The sequence below is a fragment of the Triticum urartu genome, chromosome 7A (assembly GCF_056163025.1).
Source record: "Triticum urartu cultivar PI428250 chromosome 7A, HENAU_Tu73, whole genome shotgun sequence".
NCBI lineage: Eukaryota > Viridiplantae > Streptophyta > Magnoliopsida > Poales > Poaceae > Triticum > Triticum urartu.
This window is the reverse complement of record NC_141879.1, coordinates 276,352,877-276,366,748: the sequence shown is the minus strand read 5'-3', so window position 1 is coordinate 276,366,748 and position 13,872 is coordinate 276,352,877.

Here is a 13,872-nt window from a genome sequence, read left to right as displayed (position 1 = left end):
GCACTTTGAGCAAGCAAGCCATTAAGCAACACCTCATCCCCTCTTGATAGTATTGGCTTTTCCTATAGACTCAATGTGATCTTGGATCACTAAAATAGAAAATGTAGAGTCTTGATCTTGAAGCTTGAGCCAATCCTTTGTCCTTAGCATCTTGAAGGGGTTCCACATCCTCTAGTCCATGCCACTCCATTGTTGAACTTATCTGAAACATACTAGGTAAAAGTGTTAGTCCAACAAGAGATATGTTGACATTAATTACCAAAACCACCCAGGGAGCACTTGTGCTTTCAATCTCCCCCTTTTTGGTAATTGATGAAAACATACATCAAAGCTTTAGGTAAAGATATAGAGAATAGCAAGTAAAGCTTTGGAAAGACATGTAACATGCATAGGCTCCCGCTACATGTATGCAATCATGTGAATATTGAATATAGGAGCATGTGAATGCGTAAACATGACAGAGTAAGCAATGTGTTACATGTATCTTGGCTATATGCATCAGAGCACATGATGTGAATGTGAGAAATGTACCTTCATGCTCATGAGTCCTTCTTGCAAACAGTATGTACATCAGCAAGAACTTCTCATTCACATGACTGTGATGCATATACTTACCTTGTGGTCTTGAGTTGGCTTAGGATGGGATGAACCAGCGCAAACAAGGTTAAATAACACAGATACACCTACTGACCAGAGCAAGCAAGAGAAACCACAAGAGAACCAAGACTGGGATGACATGTAGAGTGAGTACTAAGTACCACATTGGATATAGACATGTCCCCAAAGGTAAAGATATGCAATAAAATCAGAGATTTCCTTCCCTTAGATATCTTGCTCCCCCTGAATCTGCATGGGATATTGGGAGAAGATAGGGAACAGAAAATCAGAGCAACAAAAAAAGGAAACAACAGAGCTTGAGCTAAAGCAAGCAACCAAACATGTCTTTCCCCTCTTAAAGACATGTGACATCTCTCCTCTTGAATGTTGGGGAACGTAGCAGAAATTCAAAATTTTCTACGCATCACCAAGATCAATCTATGGAGAAGTCTACCAACGAGGGAAGGAGAGTGCATCTACATACCCTTGTAGATCGCTACGCGGAAGCGTTCAAGTGAATGGGGTTGATGGAGTCGTACTCGTCGTGATCCAAATCACCGATGATCCTAGTGCCGAACGGACGGCACCTCCGTGTTCAACACACGTACAGCCCGGTGACATCTCCTACGCCTTGATCCAGCAAGGGGAGAAGGAGAGGTTGGGGAAGACTCCATCCAGCAGCAGCACGACGGCGTGGTGGTGGTGGAGGAGTGTGGTACTCCAGTAGGGCTTCGCCAAGCACCACAAGAGACGAGGAGGGAGAGGGGTAGGGCTGCGCCAAGAAGGAGAGGAACTCATCTGTTGGCAGCCCCAAGTCCTCAAGTATATATAGGGGAGAGGGAGGGGTGCGCCCCACCTAGGGTTCCACCCTAGGGGCGGCGGCCAGCCCCAATCCCATCTAGGGTGGCGGCCAAGTGGAGGGGGAGAGGGAGACGCACCAGGCATGGGCCTTAAGGCCCATCTGCCCTTAGGGTTTGCCCCCTCTTCCCCTTAGGCGCATGGGCCTTGGTGGGGAGGCGCCCCAACCCACTTAGGGGCTGGTCCCTTCCCACTATTGGCCCATGAAGGCCTCCGGGGCTGGTGGCCCCACCTGGTGGACCCCCGGACCCCTCCGGTGGTCCCGGTACACTACCGGTGATGCCCGGAACACTTCCGGTGGCGAAAACCATATTTTCTATATATTAATCTTTACCTCCGGACCATTCTGGAACTCCTCGTGATGTCCGGGATCTCATCCGGGACTCCGAACAACATTCGGTAACCACGTATATCTATTCCCTATAACCCTAGCGTCATCGAACCTTAAGTGTGTAGACCCTACGGGTTCGGGAGTCATGCAGACATGGCCGAGATAACTCTCCGGCCAATAACCAATAGCGGGATCTGGATACCCATGTTGGCTCCCACATGTTCCACGATGATCTCATCGGATGAACCACGATGTCGAGGATTCAATCAATCCCGTATACAATTCCCTTTGTCTAGTGGTACGATACTTGCCCGAGATTCGATCGTCGGTATCCCGATACCTTGTTCAATCTCGTTACCGGCAAGTCTCTTTACTCGTTCCATAACACATCATCCCGTGATCAACTCCTTGGTCACATTGTGCACATTATGATGATGTCCTACCGAGTGGGCCCAGAGATACCTCTCCGTTTACACGGAGTGACAAATCCCAGTCTCGATTTGTGCCAACCCAACAGACACTTTCGGAGATACCTGTAGTGTACCTTTATAGCCACCCAGTTATGTTGTGAAGTTTGGCACACCCAAAGTATTCCTACGGTATCCGGGAGTTGCACAATCTCATGGTCTAAGGAAATGATACTTGACATTAGAAAAGCTTTAGCATACGAACTACACGATCTTTGTGCTAGGCTTAGGATTGGGTCTTGTCCATCACATCATTCTCCTAATGATGTGATCCCGTTATCAACGACATCCAATGTCCATGGTCAGGAAACTGTAACCATCTATTGATCAACGAGCTAGTCAACTAGAGGCTTACTAGGGACATGGTGTTGTCTATGTATCCACACATGTATCTGAGTTTCCTATCAATACAATTCTAGCATGGATAATAAACGATTATCATGAACAAGGAAATATAATAATAATCAATTTATTATTGCCTCTGGGGCATATTTCCAATAGTCTCCCACTTGCACTAGAGTCAATAATCTAGTTCACATTGCCATGTGATCACAGGTCACATCGCCATGTGACTAACATCCAAAGAGTTTACTAGAGTCAATAATCTAGTTCACATCACTATGTGATTAACACTCAATGAGTTCTTGGTTTGATCATGTTATGCTTGTGAGAGAGGTTGTAGTCAATGGGTCTGCAACATTCAGATCCCTATGTATTTCGCAAAACTTTATGTCATATCGTAGATGCTGCTACCACGTTCCACTTGGAGCTATTCCAAATGGTTGCTCCACTATACGTATCCGGTTTTCTATTCAGAGTCATTTGGATAGGTGTTAAGGCTTGCATCGACGTAACCCTTTACGCCGAACTCTTTATCACCTCCATAATCGAGAAACATGTCCTTATTTTCTCCAAGGACAATTTTGACTGCTGTCTGGTGATCCACTCCTTGATCACCTTTGTACCCTCTTGCCAGACATGTGGCAAGGCACACATCAGGTGCGGTACACAGCATAGCATACTATGGAGCCTATGTCTAAGCATAGGGGACGACCTTCGTCCTTTCTCTCTATTCTGCCGTGGTCGAGCTTTAAGTCTTAACTTCATACCTTACAACTCAGGCAAGAACTCCTTCTTTGACTGATCCATCTTGAACACCTTCAAGATCATGTCAAGGTATGTGCTCATTTGAAAGTACCATTAAGCGTTTTGATCTATCCTTATAGATCTTGATGCTCAATGTTCAAGTGGATTAATCCAGGTTTTCCATTGAAAAACACTTTTCAAATAACCCTATATGCTTTCCAGAAATTCTACATCATTTCCGATCAACAATATGTCAACAACATATACTCATCAGAAATTTTATAGTGCTCCCACTCACTTCTTTGGAAATACAAGTTTCTCATAAACTATGTATAAACCCAAAATCTTTGATCATCTCATCAAAGCGTACATTCCAACTCCGAGATGCTTACTCCAGTCCTTAGAAGGATTGCTGGAGCTTTGCATACTTGTTAGCATTTTTCCAGGATTGACAAAACCTTCTGGTTGTATCTCATACAACCTTTCCTCAAGAAAATCGTCAAGGAAACAATGTTTTGACATCCTATCTGCATGATTTCATAAATAATGCAGTAACTGCTAACATAATTCCAACAGACTTTTAGCATCGCTACGTGTGAGAAAGTCTCATCATAGTCAACTCCTTGAACTTGTCGAGAAACATCTTAACGATAAGTCGAGCTTTCTCAATGGTGACACTTACCATCATTGTCTATCTTCCTTTTAAAATCCATCTGCACCCAACAGCCTTACGACTATCAAGTAGTTCTTCCAAAGTCTACACTTTGTTTTCATACATGGATCCTCTCTTGGATTTTATGGCCTCGAGCCATTTTTTTGGAATCCGGGCCCACCATCGCTTCTCCATAGCTCATAGGTTCATTGTTGTTTAGCAACATGACTTCCAAGACAGGATTACGTACCACTCTGAAGTAGTACACATCCTTGTCATCCTACGAGGTTTGGTAGTGACTTGATCCGAAGTTTCATGATCACTATCATAAGCTTCCACTTCAATTGGTGTAGGTGCCACAGGAACAACTCCCTGTGCCCTGCTACACACTAGTTGAAGTGACGGTTCAATAACCTCATCAAGTCGCCACCATCCTCCCACTCAATTCTTTCGAGAGAAACCTTTTTCTCGAGAAAGGACCCGATTTCAGAAACAATCCCTATTGCTTTCGGATCTGAGACAGGAGGTATACCCAACTATTTTGGGTGTCCTATGAAGATGCATTTATCCGCTTTCGGTTCAAGCTTATCAGCCTGAAACTTTTTCACATAAGCGTTGCAGCCCCAAACTTTTAAGAAATGACAGCTTAGGTTTCTCCAAACCATAGTTCATACGGTGTCATCTCATCGGAGTTACGTGGTTCCCTATTTAAAGTGAATGTGGTTGTCTCTAAGGCCTAACCCATAAACTATCGTGGTAATTCGATAAGAGACATCATGGTATGCATCATATCCAATAGGGTGCAGTTATGATGTTCGGACACACCATCACACTATGGTGTTCCAGGCTGTATTAGTTGTGAAACAATTTCCACAATGTCTTAATTATGTGCCAAACTCGTAATTCAGATATTCATCTCTACGATCATATCATAGACATTTTATCCTCTTGTCACGATGATGTTCAACTTCACTCTGAAATTACTTGAACCTTTCAATAATTTAGACTTATGTTTCATCAAGTAAATATACTCAGTATCTACTCAAATCATCTGTGAAGTAAGAACATAACGATATTCACTACATGCCTCAGCACTCATTGGACTGCGCACATCAAGATGTATTACTTCCAACAAGTTGCTTTCTTGTTCCATCTTACTGAAAACGAGGCTTTTCAGTCGTCTTGCCCATGTGGTATGATTTGCATGTCTCAAGTGATTCAAAATCAAGTGAGTCCAAACGATCCATCTGTATAGAGTTTCTTCATGCATATCTACCAACAAACATGGTTCGCATGTCTCAATCCTTTCAAAAATGAGTGAGTCCAAAGATCCATCAACATGGAGCTTCTTCATGCGTTTTATACCAATATGACTCAAATTGTAGTGCCACATTTGTGTGGTACTATCATTACTATCTTATACCTTTGGCATGAAAATGTGTATCACTACGATCGGGATGGTATTATTCAAATAAATAGAGTAACCATTATTCTCCTTAAATGAATAACCGTATCGCGATAGACATAATCCAATCATGTCTATGCTCAACGCAAACACCAAATAACAATTATTTAGGTTTTAATACCAATCTCGATGGTAGAGGGAGTGTACGATATTTGATCAACCTTTGGAAATACTTCCAACACATATCGTCATCTCACCTTTTAGCTAGTCTGCGTTTATTCCGTAGCCTTTTGTTTCGAGTTACTAACACTTAGCAACCGAACCGGTATGTAATACCCTGGTGCTACTAGGAGTACTAGTAAAGTACACATTATAATGCATATCCAATATACTTCTGTCGACCTTGCCAGCCTTCTCATCTACCAAGTATCTAGGGTGGTTCTGCTTCAGTGACTATTCCCCTTATTACAGAAGCACTTAGTCTCGGGCTTGGGTTCAACTTTGGGTTTCTTCACTAGAACAGCAACTGATTTTTTGTTCCATGAAGTATCCCTTTCTTGCCCTTTCCCTTCTTGAAACTAGTGGTTTTACTGACCATCAACGATTGATGCTCCCTTTTGATTTCTACTTTCGCGGTGTCGCGAATAGCTCAAGGATCATATATATCCCTGATATGTTATAGTTCATCACGAAGCTCTAGTAGCTTGGTGGCAGTGACTTTGGAGAACCATCACTATTTCATCTGGAAGATCAACTCCCACTCGATTTAAGTGATTGTTGTACTCAGACAATCTGAGCACAAGCTCAAGATTGAGCTTTTCTCCCTTATTATGCAGGCCAAGAAAATCGTCGGAGGTCTTATACCTCTTGACGTGGGCACGAGCCTGAAATCCCAATTTCAGTCCTTGGAACATCTCATATGTTCTGCGATGTTTCAAAAACGTCTTTGGTGCCTCAATTCTAAACCATTTAGCATTACGCACTGAACTATCATGTAGTCATCAAAACGTGTATGTCAGATGTTCGCAACATCCACAGACGATGTTCGAGGTTCAGCACACTGAGCGGTGCATTAAGGACATAAGCCTTCTACTATCTGCATAATTGCTACTATCAACTTTCAACTAATTTTTCTCTAGGAACATATCTAAACAGTAGAACTGAAGCGCGAGCTACGACATAATTTGCGAAGACCTTTTGACTATGTTCAGGATAATTAAGTTCATCTTATGAACTCCCACTCAGATAGACATCCCTCTAGTCATCTAAGTGATACATGATCCGAATCAACTAGGCCGTGTCCGATCATCACGTGAGACGGACTAGTCATCATCGGTGAACATCTCATGTTGATCGCATCTTCTATACGACTCATGTTCGACCTTTCGGTCCTCCGTGTTCCGAGGCCATGTCTGTACATGCTAGGCTCGTCAAGTTAACCTAAGTGTTTCGCATGTGTTCCGAGGCCATGTCTGTACATGCTAGGCTCGTCAACACCCGTTGTATTCGAACGTAAGAATCTATCACACCCAATCATCACGCGGTGCTTCGAAATGACGAACTTTCGCAACGGTGCAGAGTTAGGGAGAACACTTCTCTTGAAATTTTAGTGAGGGATCATCTTATTTAAGCTACCGTCGTTCTAAGCAAATAAGATGTATAAACATGATAAACATCACATGCAATCAAATAGTGACATGATATGGCCAATATCATATTGCTCCTTTTGATCTACATCTTCGGGGCTCCATGATCATCATCGTCACCGGCATGACACCATGATCTCCATCATCATGATCTCCATCATTGTGTCTCCATGAAGTTGTCTCGCCAAATTATTACTTCTACTACTATGGCTACTGGTTAGCAATAAAGTAAAGTAATTACATGGCGTTGTTCAATGACACGCAGGTCATACAATAAATAAAGACAACTCCTATGGCTCCTGCCGGTTGTCATACTCATCGACATGCAAGTCGTGATTCCTATTACAAGAACATGATCAATCTCATACATCACATATCATTCATCACATTCTTCTTGGCCATATCACATCACATAGCATACCCTGCAAAAACAAGTTAGACGTCCTCTAATTGTTGTTTGCATGTTTTACGTGCCTGCTATGGGTTTCTAGCAAGAACGTTTCTTACCTACGCAAAAACCACAACGTGATATGCCAATTGCTATTTACCCTGCATAAGGACCCTTTTCATCGAATCCGATCCGACTAAAGTGGGAGAGACAGACACCCGCTAGCCACCTTATGCAACTAGTGCATGTCAGTCGGTGGAACCAGTCTCACGTAAGAGTACGTGTAAGGTCGGTCCGGGCTGCTTCATCCCACAATGCCGTCGAATCAAGATTGGACTAGTAACGGTAAGCATATTGAACAAAATCAACGCCCACAACTACTTTGTGTTCTACTCGTGCATAGAAACTACGCATAGACCTAGCTCATGATGCCACTGTTGGGGAACGTAGAGAAATTCAAAATTTTCTACGCATCACCAAGATCAATCTATGGAGAAGTCTACCAACGAGGGAAGGAGAGTGCATCTACATACCCTTGTAGATCGCTACGCGGAAGCGTTCAAGTGAACGGGGTTGATGGAGTCGTACTCGTCGTGATCCAAATCACCGATGATCCTAGTGCCGAACGGACGGCACCTCCGTGTTCAACACACGTACAGCCCGGTGACGTCTCCTACGCCTTGATCCAGCAATGGGAGAAGGAGAGGTTGGGGAAGACTCCATCCAGCAGTAGCACGACGGCGTGGTGGTGGTGGAGGAGCGTGGTACTCCAGCAGGGCTTCGCCAAGCACCACAAGAGACGAGGAAGGAGAGGGGTAGGGCTGCGCCAAGAAGGAGAGGAACTCATCTGTTGGCAGCCCCAAGTCCTCAAGTATATATAGGGGAGAGGGAGGGGTGCTCCCCACCTAGGGTTCCACCCTAGGGGCGGCGGCCAGCCCCAATCCCATCTAGGGTGGCGGCCAAGTGGAGGGGGAGAGGGAGGCGCACCAGGCATGGGCCTTAAGGCCCATCTGCCCTTAGGGTTTGCCCCCTCTTCCCCTTAGGCGCATGGGCCTTGGTGGGGAGGCGCCCCAGCCAACTTAGGGGCTGGTCCCTTCCCACTATTGGCCCATGTAGGCCTCCGGGGCTGGTGGCCCCACCTGGTGGACCCCCGGACCCCTCCGGTGGTCCCGGTACACTACCGGTGATGCCCGGAACACTTCCGGTGGCCAAAACCATACTTCCTATATATTAATCTTTACCTCCGGACCATTCCGGAACTCCTCGTGACGTCCGGGATGTCATCCGGGACTCCGAACAACATTCGGTAACCACGTATATCTATTCCCTATAACCCTAGTGTCATCGAACCTTAAGTGTGTAGACCCTACGGGTTCGGGAGTCATGCAGACATGGGCGAGATAACTCTCCGGCCAATAACCAACAGCGGGATCTGGATACCCATGTTGGCTCCCACATGTTCCATGATGATCTCATCGGATGAACCACGATGTCGAGGATTCAATCAATCCCGTATACAATTCCCTTTGTCTAGTGGTATGATACTTGCCCGAGATTCGATCGTCGGTATCCCGATACCTTGTTCAATCTCGTTACCGGCAAGTCTCTTTACTCGTTCCGTAACACATCATCCCGTGATCAACTCCTTGGTCACATTGTGCACATTATGATGATGTCCTACCGAGTGGGCCCAGAGATACCTCTCCGTTTACACGGAGTGACAAATCCCAGTCTCGATTCGTGCCAACCCAACAGACACTTTCGGAGATACCTGTAGTGTACCTTTATAGCCACCCAGTTACGTTGTGACGTTTGGCACACCCAAAGTATTCCTACAGTATCCGGGAGTTGCACAATCTCATGGTCTAAGGAAATGATACTTGACATTAGAAAAGCTTTAGCATACGAACTACACGATCTTTGTGCTAGGCTTAGGATTGGGTCTTGTCCATCACATCATTCTCCTAATGATGTGATCCCGTTATCAACGACATCCAATGTCCATGGTCAGGACATGGTGTTGTCTATGTATCCACACATGTATCTGAGTTTCCTATAAATACAATCCTAGCATGGATAATAAACGATTATCATGAACAAGGAAATATAATAATAATCAATTTATTATTGCCTCTAGGGCATATTTCCAACATTGAACACCAAGCATCTGGGGTCTTTGATGATTTTACTTTCTCCTAGTTGAGAAACTCTCCCCCCCTGAGTATTCTCTCTTTCTCCCCCTATAGGAAGGATTAAGCTTTGATGTGATCTCTCTCTCCCCCTTTGACATCAATTTCCAAGAAGGGCTCTTCTGGACATGTGATACAAATGGGTTGGTCCTCGAGTCACAGAGCAAAGCAGCATGTCTAATATGATGCTGGTAGAGGACAAGAATCATTGAGTGGAGCTGGAGCAAACAGAAATCAGGAATAAGTGGCAAGTTGGTTTTCCTGTGATGGAATCGGTGACTCCGAGTTGTGTGCTTCGGTTGCACCGAAAGATTTCGGTTGGGCCGAAGAGAACAAACTGGTGTGACCGAGTTCATCAGAGTGAAACCACTTGTCACCTCAGCTCACTAGACAAGTAAGATCTCACAAGGATATACAAGGAATTAACTAAAAGATTTGCAATGAATTGGATGCAGAAAATGCAAAACAGAAAGGAAAGAAAAGAAACGAAAAGTTCTAGATGAAGTTTTTTTTGAAAGGGGAAACAAATATGCAAATGCAAAAGCATGGAGAAACACTAGAGAACTTCATCTAGAAATGGTCGGTGACAAAGTCACCTATGTTAGAGTATATTGACTTAGGAGTCAAGTGAGAGCACTTGATCATAGGTCATACTCATCGTTTAAGCTCAAAATGGGGTTACCATTTTTCGTTTAAGCATCTTGATGTATTCACATCTTGTCGAGTTGCTTTGGCTCATGACTTGGAGTAAAGCTTCTCTAAGATGGAATAACATACCTTGGGTGGTGGTGTTGATCTTGATCATGTAGTTGAACTTGTGTGGGTTGCTCAAGGTTGATGTAGTTCATCAAGAGTTGGGAGCACCACTTGGAGTTTGAGTTCATCTACCTACATGGGTTAGCTTTGCAAGGAAGAGCACTTGTGTATCCAAAATGACAATCATGAGACTCAACATAGAATTTGCCAAAGGATATGTTTGAATGGTTTCGTGCTTCCTTGTCTTCAACCACCATTGTGTAGAGACTTGGTGATGTAGAGATTGCTCAAGATGTGAGTGAGTTACAATCTCATAGATTTAGATTCAACCAAGTACCTACACGGGTTAGATAACATGCAAGGTACAAATATATCCAAGACACATGAATAGCATCATAAGAGAAATATCGAGGATTAGTCATAGGCTCATGCCTCGCATGTATCAAATGGAGTTCCTACTCCAAGTTTGAAGCATCAATGATGTTCAATTCACCTCTCAACCTGCAAAACACTTTCTCATCAAGTGGTTTAGTGAATATATCCGCCAATTTCTTATCGGTGTGAACATGCTTAAGGTTAATGTCCCCTTTTGCAACATGATCTCGAATGAAATGATGACGAACTTCAATATGCTTGGTTCGAGAATGTTGCATGGGATTGTGAGCAATCTTAATAGCACTTTCATTGTCACATAGCAATGAAAGTGCTATTAAGATTTTGGGTCATCCAAAGTAATTGAGCGCAACATGAACCAGCGGCAATGTATTCCGCTTTGGTGATGGATAAGGATACCGAGTTTTGTTTCTTGGAAGACCAAGACACAAGAGATCTACCAAGGAATTGACAAGTATCCTAAGTGGATTTTCTATCAACCTTGTCTCCAGCATAGTCCGAATCAGAGTAGCCAACAAGATCAAAAGAGGACCTCTTGGGATACCAAATGCCAAAATTTGGTGTATGGATTAGGTATCTCACTATCCTTTTCACAGCCTTAAGATGACACTCTTTAGGAGCAGCTTGATATCGTGCACACATGCACACACTTAGCATAATATCGGGACGAGAGGCACACAGATATAACAATGAACCAATCATAGAGCGATAAACCTTTTGATCAACCGGTTCACCATCTTTGGTCAGATCAAGATGTCCACTAGTAGGCATGGGTGTAGTCATACATTTGCATTCTTGCATATTGAACTTCTTGAATAAGTCCTTGGTGTACTTCGTTTGAGAGACAAAGGTACCTTCCTTAGTTTGCTTGATTTGCAAACCGAGAAATAATTTGAGTTCACTCATCATAGACATCTCGAACTTCTCCGACATTAGCTTTCCAAACTTCTCACTAAAATGAGGGTTAGTTGAACCAAATATGATATCATCAACATAAATTTGGCACACAAATAGTTCTCCATTAACCCTTTTAGTAAAAAGAGTAGAATCAATTTTACCAATTTCAAAGCCTTTTTCAATAAGGAACTTGGTCAAGCATTTATACCATGCTCTAGGAGCTTGTTTAAGACCATAAAGGGCTTTGTGAAGTTTGTAATCATGATTAGGTTTCTTAGGATTGACGAAGATGGGAGGTTGCTTAAAATAAACTTCTTCCTCAATTTTGCCATTTAGAAAAGCACTTTTAATGTCCATTTGGTACAAGGTGATATCATGGTGATTAGCATAAGCAAGTAATATGCGAATGGACTCAAGTCTAGCAACAGGAGCATATGTCTCACCATAGTCCATACCTTCAACTTGTGTGTAGCCTTGGGCGACAAGACGTGCTTTGTTGCGAACCACTTGTCCCTCTTCATCTTGCTTGTTGCAAAACACCCATTTGGTACCAATGATGTTGTGGTTGTTGTCGGGCTTCTCGACCAATGTCCACACTTGATTTCTCTCAAAGTTGTGTAGCTCTTCATGCATAGCATTTATCCAATCCGGATCCTCCAATGCTTCTTCAACCTTCATAGGTTCAATGCTAGAGATGAATGAGTAATGTTCACAAAAGTTAGCTAAACGAGTTTTAGAGCGAGTGATTCTCCCGGTTTGGATATCATTGTAGATTTGCTCGGCGGGATGATCCTTAGCAATTCTTGCTCGAACTCGTGAAAGCTTTTGCTTGGGTCGGGGTGGAACATCCTCTTCATCTTGTGCTTCTTCTTGGCCTTCTTCATTGTTGACGCTGTCGTTCTCTTGTCGTGGTGGAGAAGGAGGTTGTTGATGTTCATCTTGGTGCGCTTCCTCGTTTTATTCATCTTGGCGTGTCCCACTTGTGGATGCTTCCGTATCAACTCTTGGTTCACCTTGTCGTGAGGTAGAAGCTTCCACTTGGACGGACGAGGTACTCTCCTTCACTTCCGTTGGACGAATCTTGCCAATGGACAAGTCTTGAATTGCTTCCGAAGGGTCTTTGTCTCCTACATCACTTGGCAATTGCTCTACTTGCGAGCCGTTAGATTCATCAAACTTCACATCTACCGTCTCTTCAACCTTTCGGGTGAAATTGTTGTAGACACGGTAAGTGTGAGAGTTTGATCCATAACCAAGAAGGAAACCTTCATGAGATTTAGGAGCAAATTTAGAACGACGATTGTCGGTGTCAAAACCGGCTGATCTCGGGTAGGGGGTCCCGAACTGTGCGTCTAGGCCGGATGGTAACAGGAGGCAAGGGACACGAAGTTTTACCCAGGTTCGGGCCCTCTCGATGGAGGTAAAACCCTACGTCTTGCTTGATTAATATTGATGATATGGGTAGTACAAGAGTAGATCTACCACGAGATCGAGGATGCTAAACCCTAGAAGCTAGCCTATGGTATGATTGTTGATGTGTACCTTGTCCTACGGACTAAAACCCTCCGGTTTATATAGACACCGGATAGGGTTAGGGTTACATAGAGTCGGTTACAATGGTAGGAGATCTGCATATCCGTATCGCCAAGCTTGCCTTCCACGCCAAGGAAAGTCCCTTCTGGACACGGGACGGAGTCTTCAATCTTGTATCTTCACAGTCCAACAGTCCGGCCAAAGGATATAGTCCGGCTGTCCGGACACCCCCTAATCCAGGACTCCCTCAGTAGCCCCCGAACCAGGCTTCAATGAGGATGAGTCCGGCGAGCAGATTGTCTTCGGCATTGCAAGGCGGGTTCTCCTCCAAATTCCGTGTACCTGTTTGAATAAAGTCCGGTTTCTTGTAGATGTTGCGCTCCTTGGCTTCTACGCCCAATAATGGCCGCTCCCCACGTGTCAAACGAATATGAAAAGTCTGAGTGTTTTTACATTCACACCCCTAGCCGCGTAAATGAGCTGCCCTATTTAAGGGGACGAGGATTTAGATCCAATCCACACCCTCTCCCCTCCGCGAGTGTTCATCAGAGCACATCCGACAAAGGTCCATTCCACCATGGCCAGCCGTCGCAACTCCTCCCCTCGCCCTTCCAGCCCTAAGCCTGGATATTGGGGAAGATGTTCCATCCCGCATAGCGAGCTAGTGACACTCC